Genomic DNA, 1162 nt, shown 5'->3' with positions numbered 1-1162 from the left:
TTTCTACTGAAGACCTTCATAAATCTAACTCTATGACTGAAAAAAAAAGCATCTTTATATAAGAGTGAAGTTGTGTGTCTGTCTACTACGATTTAGATTCCTAACTACTCCCACATTTTGCGGTGCAGTTTAACCAAAAGCGGGTATCTTATAGTCGTGATTCATATCGAGCCCTTCTGGGTATTAGCGTGCGTCTACGATGAGTCTACGATTTAAAAAAAATTTACCATCATATTTTTCCATTTTAATGCATTTTTTTCGCTTTTATATAAGGGAAATAACTCTCTAAAAATATCTACGATGTGTCAACGATTTAAAAAAAAATTTACCTTAATTTTTTTTCAATTTTTAATGCATTTTTTTGCTATTTTTTGGCTATAACTCTCTAAAAATGCTTATATAGTTATTTTCCTTACAAACCCGAGCAACGCCGGGCGATACTGCTAGTGCTGAATAAAATAAATCAAACAGCGTTTCAACTCTGTGTGAATATGTGTGTGTGTGTATGTATGTAAAAGTGGGGTATGTGAATGTGTGTGTGTGAAACATTTTTTAGGATTTATCTTTTATTCTTTATCTTTCAAATGTTTCAGTCATTGGACTGCAGCCATGCTGGGGCACTGTCTTGAAAAATTTTAGTCGGTTGAGTCGACCTCAGTACTTGTTTTTTTAAAAGCCTGGTACTTATTCTGTCGGTCCATTTTGCTGAGCCGTGTAGGGTAGGATTCGTGACAGACGAACTGTAGACAGAAACTTCGCTGTGGGCTAGCTAGGAAGTTGATCAGCACCAAAAAAAAAAAAAAAAAGAAAAAAAAAAGGGGACTTTCGGTAGGAGAAGATAAACAAAAGAATGTCAACAGTGAATGTACTAAATAGAAATAACTGGCGACTTAAGCCCTGATGTACGTAAAGTAATAGACCTTTGATAAATGTATTCTCGTCTCCACTAGTTTGCGTATACAAAGCTATAGCTGGTGACCAGACGATAGAACAACAGCATTCGCTATCGAAACAAACATGGCTAGCAACAAAACAATACTGAGGCTACCACAGTTCTGGCCCAAAAGGGCTGAACTGTGGTTCGCGCAGGCGGTAGCTCAATTCGATATAAACAAGGTAACGGTCCACCAAACGAAGTACTCGTACGTTGTAGCAGCACTAG

The sequence above is a fragment of the Octopus sinensis genome, linkage group LG7, assembly GCF_006345805.1.
Source record: "Octopus sinensis linkage group LG7, ASM634580v1, whole genome shotgun sequence".
Lineage (NCBI taxonomy): Eukaryota > Metazoa > Mollusca > Cephalopoda > Octopoda > Octopodidae > Octopus > Octopus sinensis.
This window is presented reverse-complemented; position numbering follows the sequence as displayed.